The sequence below is a fragment of the Hypomesus nipponensis genome, chromosome 8 (genome assembly GCF_054491055.1).
Source record: "Hypomesus nipponensis isolate SF chromosome 8, ASM5449105v1, whole genome shotgun sequence".
NCBI lineage: Eukaryota > Metazoa > Chordata > Actinopteri > Osmeriformes > Osmeridae > Hypomesus > Hypomesus nipponensis.
In genome coordinates, this window is record NC_140368.1 from 18,325,567 (window position 1) to 18,339,968 (window position 14,402).

Below are 14,402 nucleotides of genomic sequence, written 5' to 3' on the forward strand. Positions count from 1 at the left end.
GAGCACAATTGGCTGCAGAACTACAAACTATGCCATAGCCTACTTTGTAGGCGTTATTAGTTAAAATGGCAAAGAAATCTGTGGTATGGTAGCATTTCATTAAAGTACATTTACAAAGTACGGGGTGACTCGAAAATCATTGAATGCAAACTCTGCCAACAACGGTTTATTTTTCATAGTTCGACGTCGAATATGATGTAGCCTACTACGGAGCCCCAGACATGACATCCGAAAAAAAAAAAAAATTGCTCCCACGAAATAGTAAATCGTTCCCACGAAATAGTAATTCGTTCCCACGAAATAGTAAATCGTTCCCACGAAATAGTAATTCGTTCCCACGAAATACTATATCGTTCCCACAAAATATTAATTCGTTCGCACGAAATACTAAATCGTTCCCACGAAATACTTATTCGTTCCGACGAAATACTAATTCGTTCCCACGAAATACAAATTTGTGGCCAAGAAATACTATTTTGGGGATAACAATGTAGCCTAACCATATTGCGGGCAGTGTGGGGCACATATAGGCTACCCAGAGCACGCTAAAGGTGCAATCATGGACAAACCTGATTTGATTGTATTTTAGGCTGGTGAATGACCGTGGTAAAGTTGGTTTGAAGTTCGATATTCAACAGATATGCTGACGCCCAGTATTGTGTTATTTTAACCGGTGTTAGCACCGCTACGACCGGCCGCTTAGCCAATGCTTTTGGCTGCCTAAACAACGCGTATGTTTAGGGATCGTCAACAAATTACACGTTTCAAAAGTCAATAGCTTCTCAACAACATGAACTAGGAGTGTCAAAATAATGTTAAACTGTTGAAGATGTATGCATTCATGCTGCACAGCCTTTATTTTGTTCATTTTCATCTCAAGTTATTAAAAACGTATTCTTTACTCAAAATAAACCTTCAAACGTCAATAGCTTTTTGGTCATGTGACCTATAATTCTCAAGTTCATTTCAGAGTGTTCACTGACTATGCATACAGGTTGCACAGCCTTTAGGTTTTCATTTCTATCTCACATTAATTGAAGCACATTTTTGAACATGTAAAACCACCACCTCAGAGGCTTTTTCCCCATAGGGATTTTGCCTGCATATAATACAATAAAAACAAGGATTGTTCATTTCACCATGGAACTGATCTTCTGAGTCTTCATTCACATGCTCTATACTTTTATGTATTTAGCATGCAATATGCTCAGATTGTTTTTTCATGTTTGACGAGATCACCATCCTCCATTGAAGTGAAAAGTACACACGTGTTGGAACACAGGAAGAGCTTCATCCATGCTTGTACTGTTCAACGAAATTGCAAAGCAATAGGTGACATACTCCTTCAGTCCTTTGTCTTGCATCCTTTTCCCAAATCCCTGTGAGACAGCTTTTACAATGTGGGCAGAGCAAAGGTGTAAAACTGTGAACTTATAAAGGTCACTGTGGATTTTCTGAATTTCTATGACAATATGGGCTCTTTCAAGATAGGCAAATATAGTCTCCCTGTTAAAGGACAGCAGCACATTATCCATCAGAGCCCAGATGTAGTCTATCTCTACCTGTCAGACTCTGCACGATGTGCACCTGGAGACCTTTCTGACTGTCCATCAACCAATATGTTAATGTTGGTATAGGACGTTCATTGGTGATAAGCTCAGAGATGGGGACAGGTGGCTTATCTTTGCCCGTACCTAGCAGTACAAGGGCATAGTACAGAACCCTTTTGTTTTGATTTGGGATCTTTGACACAACACCACCAGTAGCGTCAAGATGGAGAGTAACTGGTGTGGGTTGTTTAAGATGCTCTACCATTATATTTATTCCTACATCTATGTACATATGGACTCCAAATGGGTCCACCTGCAGGTGTTGAATATGACCACCAAAAGAAACATTGCCGCTGCACTCCATAATTTTCTGTGTGAGCATCAGCTCCAGCATCATTATGGAGTCTCATACTTTTTTGCACTTCAGAGGAAATAATTTTCAGAACATCTTTTGTAGACACCTGATGATATTACCACCATATAGTTCGTCTTTTGGAGTCTTCCTGAGCTGCTGATAGTTGTAGTTGCTCACACCTTTGTGGATCGATCTGGCAATTTTACCTCTTCTCGGGAAGCTCACATACCGACATTATCTTTCTTTTTTTGCACGAGTGACTTCTCCTAATCTCAGTACTTTGATGGTTATGCTTTTTTGTTGTGATTATGGGCTATTGTTTTCTCCTGAACACATACATGGCTTTGCATGTTTTAAGTGTGCAAACTGCAGATACATGCAGGTATAGTGACATTCTTTTACAGTAGTGTGTAGCTTTAGACTGGGACAAAATAGCCCTGGCATTTTTTCTCAGACTGGCCCACCGCAATCGGTCAGACTCTGAGCCAATGCATCTGACACAAGAAACAGCGGGAGAGGGGTGGAGCCTGTTAAGAGAAGTGATTGGGATATCCCAGTGTCAGCATATAGAAAGAACCAATGCCGTCCCTGGTTCAGGGGCCGGTCCATGGGCAATTTATTATTCTTTTTATTACGTTTTTATTTTACACCGGCCCAAAAGGTGACTCAGCCAGCCGGTTATTTGCCCGGTATGACAGATTACCAGTCCAGGCATATTTGACTGCACAGTTTGCCTTTGGGTTTTACACCTGACTCCACTTCCTAGTAGTAGAAGAGTTTGGATATGTCACTGTCATTAACACAAATTGTGATTAGATAAGCCTCCAAATGGACATGTACTTTCTTAGCAGTTAAACAGGGCTTTGAAATATACAAGTCAAATGACCAAATAGCTATTGAAGTTTGAAATATTCAAAAATTCTTCTAAAACAGTGTGAGGTGAAAATGAACAAAATAAAGGCTGTGCAACATGTATGCATAGTCAGTGAAAACTGAAATGAATTTGAGGATTATAGGTCACATGACCAAAAAGCTATTGACGTTTACAGGTTTACTTTGAATAAATAATACATTTTTAATAACTTGAGATTAAAATGAACAAAATAAAAGCTGTGCAGCATGAATGTATACATCTTCAACAGTTTAACATTATTTTGACACTCCTACTTCATGTTGTTGAGAAGCTATTGACTTTTGAAACGTGTAATTTGTTGACGGTCCCTAAACATACGTGTTGTTTAGGCAGTTGTTACGCGTTGTTTGGGAGCCAGTCCTCACTTTATGGGAGCCCGGCTCCCTCTGGCTACCACGTAATTCGAGCACTGAATGAAAAGGAGCGAGCCAAACATTACAATTTTAAGCAGCCAAAAGAACGGGCCTACTAACGTCATCTCCATGACAACCAGGAAGACGCCAAGCCTAAAAGCACAAATGCCGGCTCCAAAAATACTTTAAAATAAGCATAATACACCTTTTCAAGTGTTGTAGTACTTTTGGTGGCCAACGTTACACATGCTAACATCGCCTAATCAGCTGTGCAGTTATAACTGATGCTTGTTACGTAGGGAGAGTGGGGGGACGGATCGGGGTCGCTAGGAATCTGGTCCCCCGTCCCCAGTGCCATCTGCGCGCATGATTAGCCTCTGTTGCCCGGGCAACACATACTACAGCGATTTATGATGCATCTGTTTTCAATCGTCAAAATAAACATTCCTCACAAATACATTTTCGTCGTAGGATTTATTATGACACTAGATTACAAGTAAACGACTTGTGGGTGAAATTATCATTACCTGTGGTTTCAAACCAGTGTAGCTCACTGCAACGCTGTAGCCTAGTCTAGTAGCTAACAAAAACATCTCCACAGCCGTTTACAGTACTAGTAGGAAGTCAAACGGCGGCACATGTTCGGCACTACCCTTACTTAAATCATAAGTCTTTCAATAGGTTCTTTATTAATGAATAAATGCAATATGAGTAGGCTAAATGCCTGAAAATATCACGAGAAGGGAAAAACTTGACGTTTAAATCATAGAGATTAGGTCAATTTTTACACCGGTCTGCCACATGTTTTTGTTTGGATCCAACTATGAGGTTGCTGATCACCATTCCCTCTTGCAAGGGAAATGAGAAGACAACTATTTAATTCTACTCTTCACTCTTAGTATTTTGAGTTGTAAATGAGCAGAAAAAATATGCTTTTAAATGTATGTAATTTTTATAAATAATAAGTAGTCTATGCATTTTTATATAAAATATACAGAAATATCAGTTGTAAAATGCAATGTGCAACCAACATAAGCAAGCACACCCTACAATTTCCCCAGAAATTGTACCCTCTCTAGTTAGGCCTACATTTCCCTGTGAGCACGCTTCTATTCTGAGTAAACAACTCTAGAAGTTTTCCAATTTCTCTATCAGTAAAATGTATTTTACTGATTTTCTTTCTTAAAAAAAAATAATCTATGACTTGTTTTTAAGGGTGATATGCTAGCTAAGTGCGCTTTGGATAGGCTCTTAAATGTGTTGCTTGGCAACGATCGACGCTTTCGCCATTTCACAAGGACGCACATCTTAAAAGTCACATGATATGCTGTTTTTGGATACTTTTATATAGGCGTTAGTGGTTCCCTATTCAGTGCCGCCGCTCCCATAACGCGCACTACGTTCCGCTCCCATAGCGCACTACGTGCTGTGCGTAGGGCACCAAGTCCTGAGGAGGCACCAAAAAATTGCCAACTGAAAAATCATCATAGTTATTATAATTATAATGCCGATATTATTTCAGTAGGCCTACATAAATATTACGCACCTTTTAGGCATGTATATCACAAAACAGGCAAAACAAGAGACATATTTAATTTAGTGCTGTCAAACGATTAAAATATTTAATCGCGATTAATCGCATTAATGTCATAGTTAACTCGCGATTAATCACAATTAATCGCACATTTTTATCTATTCTAAATGTCCCTGATTTCTTTTTGTCCCAATCTTTTTTCAAATTTTAATGCTCTTATCAACATAGAAAAGTAGTTCGGATTGCTTTGTGCAAATATTTTTTTTATTGAAAACAACATTGCAATCGCCTGGCTTTGACGAGGGGGCAGAGAATTCGCATCAGCTGTGTGCTTGGCCATCAAGTGGTATTTCAGACTGGACGTGCTGCGATGATAGCTCAGTTTACAACGACAAAACACACAGATCACTGGTCTTGTCAATAGAACCATTTGGCAACTTTTTAAAAGCAAACTTTCCATTCAGAATCTTATTGGCATCCATTTCGGCATCTCGCGCTCGTCATCCACTCAAAACGTAACGTTAGCCTACTACCAGAGAATGTCTAATATCCGTAAACGGGCTCTGCTACTACTCTTTAGCCAGCTCGCAAGCCAAACGGGTGTTTGGCGTGCCTGTTGTTTTGTTTCCGGTCTAGCTAGATCCGGTGTGGTGTTGTAGTTGGTAGTCGGTAGTTGTTGCAACAGCATGTGAAAAAAACTACAAAGTTTGCTAGGCCAAAAAGAGCGTTAATCGCGCGATAAAATAATTGACGCCGTTAATTTGGGTTTGCGTTAACGCCGTTAATAACGCGTTAAACTGACAGCACTAATTTAATTGCTAAAAAACGTTACGATGGTGCCCCCCCCCACCCCACAAAAAACAAATACACACTCAACTTTCCAAGCTCGCCGTGGGTGCCCTTTCCTATCTCAGTGGCCTGACGAACTTTGACAGTAGGCTAGGTAAACTTTTCGAAAGTGGCCTCAAAAAGACAACAGGAGTCAGGGGCAGAAAAAGAAATAAACTGCAAGATGATGCCCGTGCATCACTTTCAGGTAAGTCCATGTTTAATTATTGTTAAATACGGGAAATGTGCTGCTAACTTATAGTTAGCCTATGCATACACCTTGAACTAGCTGACGTTATTGCTAATAAAGGTGGAGAGCTCCTTGGCTGCATGCTTTCAGTTTTAAATGTTTATAATTCATTTGGAAAACCATGCTAAGAAACATAAGGGTGGGGCTGAAAAATTGAGACAAATACATCACCTTCACTAGACAAGGTTTTACCAATTGAAAAACGGCTGTTTATTTTACATATTTTGTTTATGCTCCAAAAACTATTATGCACTCAATTAAAGGCCCCAAAATGTTGCTCGCGCGCATTGCGCGCTCGCATTAACTCCGTAACTAGCATCATATCAAACACAGAATGTTGATGCATTGACAGGGCAGCTGTGGTGGTGGTGGTGGTGGTGGTGGGGGGGGCATCATAAAGGAATTATGCGTAGGGCACCAAAATGGCTAGCGGCGGCACTGTCCCTATTACTGTATCTGAAGTATCTTTCCCGAAATTCAGCCTTGGTGCATAATTACAGCCACTACGAGCAGTCCCTCAATGAGCTTTCCTCAAAACGCACTGTTTCTGTGTCTGTAGCTTTAAATGCTAATGAGCAGGAGATGGGGCGCCAACATGCGCTAATTTTTACAACGGATGTATTGCTATGGCTCGTAGCCCCAGTTGCTGTAAGATGCCTCGAATTTAACAATTCTCATCTGATCACCCTGGTTCGCAGAGGTGCACACTCATAGTCATTCCAATGAGGTGAAAGGCGGATATTGCGAGCCATAACACCAACAGCAGAACGGTTATCCAAATAACAAAGAAGTGTACAACACTCACGTTACAGCGTTTGTATTCACACACACTTGATGCCATCTACCTTTACATTAGCGACAGTAACTCAGCTGGCTCTGTAGGGCTGTTTTGGCAGCCCCTTTGTCACTGGTCACCCAGACACTCGTCTGGGACAGTCATTTACATGAATGCTAAAATGACAATCAAACCTCAATGACCCACCTCTGGAGAGGTGATCTCAACAGTTGAAGAGGAAGGTGGACAGAGGAAGACTATAATTATCATTAAAAGCTGTGTTCTTGTAAATATCATTCTAAACAGCTTTTAATGTAATTTTTGATATGCTTTTGTTTCTTATATTATTTATACATTCTAGTAATACTTTTAATTGTCAGATTTGGGAGTCAGATGGTTGAGCGGTGAGGGAGTTGGGCTAGTAAACAGAAGGTTGCCGGATCGATTTCCCGCCGTGCCAAATGGGCAAGGCACCCTACTTTCCTCGGGGGGAATGTCCCTGTACTTACTGTAAGTTGCTCTGGATAAGAGCGTCTACTAAATGTAATGTAATACTGTAACATGTACAGGGTTTACAGAGTTTGTGCCTGCAGCTGACCAACATATGTTTAACATATACCCTGGTCTTGCAAAGTCACCACTTGATCTACTACAGCCTTGATTAATGATCCTATTTGAATTTGTATGCATTAGACAACTTTTCAGTCACATGACCATTGTACCCATTTTAGTCAGGTTGGGTGTATATAGGAAGAAGTTTTTACCAATCAATTTGAGTTCTGTTTACGATACAGCTCCGGTGCGTTAGACGCCCAGTCTTCATTGTGAATAGCCTACCTTTGTTAACCATTGCTCTGAAGGTATGTTTTGTATTTGATAATATTTCATTATCATTGCATTGATTATCTTACTATAAAAAAAAAAAACGATTAATGTGTGCATTTTGAAGTTACTTGTTTTCCTAGAAACGTATCTATCAAGCTACGGCGGTGAAAACTTAGATCTAGTCTGGTTGATGCGGCTAACTGATTATAAACATGGAGTAGGTTTTAACTTAAGGCCTTTGAGTCACTTACAGTGGATCTCCACGCTCCAAAGGAATTTACCGGAGCCTCTGAGTGATCGATTACATATCCTACTAGGTCTACTATGGTTAAATCCATATTATAGTAGAGATAAACGACTGATTAGTGAACACGCATACTTTAGGGTCGGTGCTCTGATCAAGCAGACGATTTTTACCTACGTCAGAGTTTCATGTCATTAACTGTTTAGCACTCAAAGTTACAGGTAACGCACTTGTGCACATTGTCTAAAATTGGAGTCGATTTTAACGAGTCAATTATCTCCCTGAGAATCTAACCAAAACTGAATTGTGGTTCCCAAGCTAGGGACAAACACCAAGCGTCTCTGGCCTTTCGATTCACCACCTACAGCTTGTAGCTCCGTTGCTGTAAGATGCTTCGAATTTGCCCATTCTCATCTGATCACCCTAGTTTGCAGAGGTGCACACTCATGATAATTTCTATGAGGGAAAGGCAGATATCGCGCACGCCATAACACCAACAGCATAACGGTTATCCAAATAACATAGAAGTGTACAACACTGGCGTTACAGCGTTGTACAGTGTGTGTATTCACACACACACTTGATGCCACCTATCTTTACATTAGCAACAGTAAGTCGGCTGTTAGCTGCAGAGGCAATGTTACAGCCACATTCTAAGGGTAGCAAGCTAGATAACCATATACAGTAAAAACAAAATTATATAGCGTTAGTTAACTTACTTGTCCAAGGTTTGTAGCTTGACCAAGGAGATTTAGTAATGATCCATAATGTAATTTCAGCAAGGCCAGCTTTGTGTTGGCTCAAGTTGAGGAAACAGTAGTGGCTGAAATGTTTGGTGCAGACATACAAAACTTTGGGAAGTTGTGTGGGCGCATTTCCAACAAAAATATAATTAATTTTACTGGTTGTGCAGAGGCTCAAATGAAGGAACTAAAAAAAGATTTGTGCTTGCATTTGTACATCCAAGCACTGAGCAACTGTTATGCTTCCTTTGTTTGATCGCCATGATGCCTCTCCAGGAAAAACCGATATCGCACTCGCCCTCGCACGGTGGTAGCTCAGTTTCTCATGGGCGGGCCAGATGATCTGAGCGGGCAACGCAGAGAAAGGGGAGGTAACCTTGCTCCAATCTACGTCACTAGGAGGAGATTTTCAAACAGAGCAATTGAGCCTTCATTTTGTCAAAGGCGAAGAAGAACACCCAGGGCTTGGTTTACACCTATCAAAAATTCTAGCCACTGGGGGACCAAAGGCAGGCTAGGGGAACTCATATTAATGTTAAATAACCTCCTAAAATGAAGTTTTCATGTCAGGTGACCTTTAAAACCAGGCGTAACTACGACCGTGTTCTGTCAAGCTTGGTGCACTCAGTGTAAATTCAAATCACAAAGTCGGACTCAGGTAAGACCAATGTAGGAGTTAAGACCAACTTTTTTACACCAAGCTGGTGCACTCGGCTTCTGATGGTTGTACTACAGCACTTACTTTTCAAAAATAAGCATAAACTTAATTTTGATGTTAAATATATGTCATAATTACAAAGCGTAATGTATCCAAAACTACTCCACACATAAAAGCCCCCCTGCTGGTTGTACTACATCACTTAACTTAAAACAAAAAGTATGTGTATCATTTGGGGGGACATTTATTGTAAAAAATACTGAATAATTATGTAGAATAATGTCTCCAAATCGACTTCACACATAGGTGGTTTGTTGTTGGTTGACAAAGCCATTCTGCTGAGTTCATCATCGGCAGGAAGCTCCCAGCCCTACAGGACATGTACCACACACGATGCCTGAAAAAAGCTGGAAGGACTCTAAGAGTCTTACTGACTCTCATTCAGTCTTTTTATCCCGTTGCTTTCTGGCAGGGGATACCGAAGCATTCGGTCTCGCTCACGCAGACTGTTTCTTTCCAACAATTTCTTTCCAAGTGCCATCAGGCTTCTGAATAGACATTGATATGGACACTGATACACTTCTCACTAGTCACTTTACACACTGTTACTTTCAGCAACATTGCACTATTGTACTTCACTTGTCTTAAGAACAGGTTTAGCAAAGCGGTGAGAGATGCTAAACGACTGTACTCGGAGAGACTACATCATCAATTCTCTGCTAACAACTCTGCTTCCGTCTGGAGAGGGCTCAGGCAGATTACCATCTTCAAGCCCAGAGCCCCCCTCTCCACTAACAACTCCCGCCTGGCCAATGACCTGAATGAGTTCTACTGTAGATTTGAAAGACAATTGGACATTCCTGAACAACCCCTTTCCACCTGTGAGGCCTCCGCCCTCCCCCCCTCTACAGTGACGACTCTCTCCATTCAGGAGAGAGAAGTGAACAAACTGTTCAAGAGACAGAACCCCCGTAAAGCAGCTGGGCCAGACTCTGTCTCTCCAGCCACCATCAAGAACTGTGCTGACCAGCTGTCTCCGGTATTTACCTACATCTTTAACACCTCCCTGGAGACATGCCATGTGCCAGCCTGTCTCAAGTCCCCCACCATCATCCCTGTGCCCAAAAAGCCAAGGCCAACAGGACTTAATGACTACAGACCCGTCGCCTTAACCTCTGTGGTAATGAAGTCTTTCGAGCGCCTGGTGCTGGCACACCTTAAATCCTTTACAGACCCTCTACTGGACCCCCTGCAACCCTAACCCTACAGAGCCAACAGGTCTGTGGACGATGGAGTTAACATGGCCCTCCACTTCACCCTACAGCACCTGGACTCCCCAGCATCCTACGCCAGGATCTTGTTTGTGACACAAGTCTCCCGGTCTATCAGCACCGGATCTCCTCAGGGCTGCGTCCTTTCTCCTCTGCTCTTCTCCCTGTACACCAACAGCTGCACCTCCAGTCATCCGTCCGTCAAACTCCTGAAGTTTGCAGACGACACCACCCTCATTGGTCTCATCTCTGGTGGAGACGAGTCTGATTATAGGTGGTAAGCGGACAACCTGGTGACCTGGTGCAGCCAGAACAACCTAGAGCTCAATGCTCGCAAGACAGTGGAGATGGTTGTGGGCTTCAAGAAGAACACAGCCCCTCTCACCCCCTTCACCCTGTGTGACTCCCCAGTCAACACTGTGGAGTCTTACGCTTCCTGGGCACTATCCTCTCCCAGGACTTCAAGTGGGAACTGAACATCAGCTCCCTCACCAAAAAAGCACAACAGAGGATGTACTTCCTGCGGCAGCTGAAGAAATTCAACCTGCCAAAGACAATGATGGTCTACTTCTACACAGCCATCATTGAGTCCATCCTTCCCTCCTCCATCACCATCTGGTACGCTACTGCCACTGCCAAGGACAAGAGTAGGTTGCAGCGTATCATCTGCACTGCAGAGAAGGTGATTGGCTGCAATCTGCCTTCCCTCGAGGAGCTGCACACCTCGAGGACCCTGAGGCGACCAAAGAAGATTGTGGCCGACTCCTCCCACCCTGGACACTCCTTGTTTCAGTCACTCCCCTCCGGCAGTAGGCTGCGGTCCATCAGGACCAAAACCTCACGCCACAAAACTGATTCTTCCCTTCCGCTGTTGGCCTCCTTAACAAGGCCAAGAGTTCACACTGACTTTAATGACTTCATGTCTTAAAACCATTTGCATTTGCACTACATAACAATACTGTATCTGTACCATTTGTATCTCCTGTAATATTTGTATTTTATATTGTAAATTACGCCAACTTATATTTTATTTTATAGTATATTTTATTTAAATTCTGTTCCACTTAGTATTCCATCCAATCACAGGATTTCCTCCAGATATCTTGCATGATCTTCTGGAAGGGATCGTTCCTGTGGAGCTTTCTCTTTGCATTAAGGAGCTGATCCGGCTCAAGTACTTCACTCTGGAGTCTTTGAACCAAAAGATTGTATCATTCCCATATCAGCACACTGATAAAGTGGATAAACCTCACCCAATTCCAAAGACAGTCTCGAGGAACAATAGGTGGCAATAGCATTGAAAATGCCACACTGTGCTTCCATTGCTTGTAGGTGGTGTAGTACCAGAGGGTGAAGGTGCATGGGCAGTTTTGATGGAATTGAAAGAGTTGGTGGAGTTAGCTCTGCGTCCATCTTATACGAATGCAACCTTAGACTATTTTGAGTGCAAAATCAGTGATCATAGGCGGGTACTACTAGAGGTCTTCCCTGAGGTTAAGCTTCGTCCTAAACATCATGTTGAGCATTATCCCACCCTAGTCAAGTGCTTTGGGCCCCTGCTGCATGTTTGGACCATGCAGTTTGAGGCCAAACATCGCTTTTTCAAAAGAGTAGTGCATGACACTCAAAACTTCAAAAATATTTTAAAGACAATGGCAGTTAGCCAAGAACACAAGCATCCAGAGTTGACTCTGTTCTGGTTTCAGCTCTACCAGAAGTAGCTATGCACAAATTAAAACACAAACAACTAGTGACACAATCTACCAAACATCAAAGGTGATCGTTGATGGCACAGATTATGTCTGTGGAATGTTTCTGTCTGTTGGAGTTAGTAATGGACTATCCAAATTTAGCAAAATAGAACAGATCTACCTTATGAATCACAATGTTTCTTTTCTTTGTTCTGATTATGAGTCCTGGTATGTAGAACATCTTAGGTCCTATGAGCTGTCAGCCACTCGTACAAGACTGTCAATCCATCTTCAATCTGATCTCAATTATACTTTTCCACTTTAGGATATAAGATAGATGGCTTGCTGCTGCTGACTCCCAAGCACTTTATCCAGGTGAAAGAGAACTCAGACTAGCCTATGGTGAGTATTTCTTTATTAATAAATCATTGTATCTTTATTTATTACTCTAATCGAGCAGTTCATTATCATAACATCTTAATTGTCTTGTTTTGATAGCACAATGGCAGATGCGTCCCCACAACCCATGATCCTTCGGGTTGTCCAGCCAGATCAGGCAAGAAAGATTAAACTGAGTACACGACCAGCCTTTGTTGATGCATTGATAAGGATTATAAAAGAACAGTTGAAAAGAAAAGAAAATATACTTTGATTTTAGTTTACAATATGAAGATCTAGACTTTGATGGAAAACTTACATCCGTCTCCGATATCGAAGAGTTGCCACTAAAGGCTGTTGTGCATAGGCCCGTTCGTCGTAAGGGTTGAAGCTAAGTTAATCAATTGTCCCAGCCCCGACGGCTGACCTGCATCCAAATCATTTGGTTAATTTCAATCAGGCTAGTGCACGAGCACGTCCTACTTCGAAAGGCAGGAAAGGTCGATCACCAACACCGTGATTTTCAAACGGTATGATGGCGTAAAATACGAAAGAGAGAGCGGTGATATTCTCGCCATCTGAGCAAACTATTATAATAAGTCTCTACAAAGACAATAAGCATATTATCATGGCTAAGTCAAACACCGCCACCGCTGCCAGAGCAAGACAGGCAGCTTGGCAACAAAAATTGCCGATAAACTAAATGCGTATTTTTGTAAAATGTAGCTTTAGGCTCATCTTTAGTGCCTTATTACCCCAATCAATCAGATCACATTTCTTTAAACGTGCCTACTGGCAGTAGGCTTAATGGAAATTAATCATCGAATGAGATCTTGCTAGCGAAAATAATGATATCAACTCTTTCAGAATAAATATAAAAACAAGGCCAAAGAGTATCTAATTGGTACGAATTCATTGACACCTATGAGGATATATATAGGCCTACTGAAAGCGCTTATATCATGTACTATCTATGTGTATATGCATGTAGGCCTATGTGTAAATCCCTCTTTGATTTCATTGACTGGTACATGGCCAGGGAATATGATGAATTGATTCCTCAGCTGTTTAAGCGCCAATAGCCTACTTTTCTTACAGCAACCCATGCTGTGGCTTTGCCAATGTTTTCTACATCGCATACTGTATAAAAATGTACCTGATGCAAAAAAACCTCAAGGCTATGCATAGAATCTGAAGCACAGTAAAAGTTTCAAGTAGCTTTATTGTCAATTGTTTCTCATGTCAAGACACAAAAAAGGAATCGATATGACGTTTCCCACTCTCCCACAGTGAAACATAAAAAGCACAGGCACACAGATAAGACAAGACATTTCTTAAAACATTGCATTACATATTCACAATTCACATACAGCAGCATAAGCTCATAAAGCATAAAGCTTGTTGCGGCGTGTGATATTCGCAATGTACAGCCCGAGAAGGCTTGCAAATAAATGAGTCCTTGTCGGCTGAATCGATATCGCTCAAACAAGAACTCATCCGTGTGAAATAAAGGATCCTGGCGATCGTGAAGAACTCTATTGGTATGGAAAGCTAATCGAACTAGAATATATCTCCTTGGTCAGCTGGGTCTCTCAAAAAGGGAGCTGCCAATTATTTTCCGGGGGTGTGGCAAGCTTATCCAGATACACTTATGTTAGCCTGCTCTGGAGCAGGTTAGTGCTAATTGATATGTTACCATGGTGATTTATACAAAGTTAGTTCCACGAACCAAAAAGAGGGGCGTTTTTTATCTTAGCCTGAAAATTAGCTTGCTAAACCGCTTAGCGAGCTACGACGAATACCCCCCAGATCTCTGTTGATGAAGATACCAGCTCTCTTACATCCACTGAAATACTTTCAAGTCTGTCATCTCCAGAACGTCTTAGCAGATGGCCTTCAGGTCCTTTTCCAATTCCCCTATTTTCATTTGAATTCCAGCTTAAATTTAGAGAAGGAAATAACGAATTTGAGAAAAACAACAAACACCTGAAGTTGACTAGAGACTTAAAGCATGATATATTAGAAAAGCTTGCA

At 41.6% G+C, this 14,402-nt stretch overlaps 1 protein-coding gene across 2 annotated transcripts in view; it reads right to left on the bottom strand.

Annotated features, from left to right (window-relative positions):
• Nucleotides 1-14,402, bottom strand: part of cpne3 (copine III) — a 59,655-nt gene that overhangs the window by 32,334 nt on the left and 12,919 nt on the right. The window lies entirely within an intron of this gene.